Consider the following 279-nt stretch of genomic DNA (forward strand, 5'->3'; position numbering starts at 1 on the left):
CGCAGGCTGTGACGTCACAGGACTGTGACGCGCCCTGGGAGCCCCCGCCCCTTCGCGGCGCGGGGCCGGGAATACAGGCTCTCTGCGCCGTGACGTCACGGGTCCGGGCGGGTAGATTTTGCGTCGGCCCAATGGGAGCGGCGCGCCGGCCTCCCCTTTAAGGAATGTTGTGACCTGACGTCACCCGGGCGAGTTACCTCCCCGAGCCGACGCCGCCGGGCTCAGCGCGAGCCCCGGAGCCCTTGTGCGCGAGGCGCGGAGCCCCCGGAGCCCCCGGAC

Source organism: Bison bison, unplaced genomic scaffold, assembly GCF_000754665.1.
Source record: "Bison bison bison isolate TAMUID 2011002044 unplaced genomic scaffold, Bison_UMD1.0 scf7180017864352, whole genome shotgun sequence".
NCBI classification, from domain to species: Eukaryota; Metazoa; Chordata; class Mammalia; order Artiodactyla; family Bovidae; genus Bison; species Bison bison.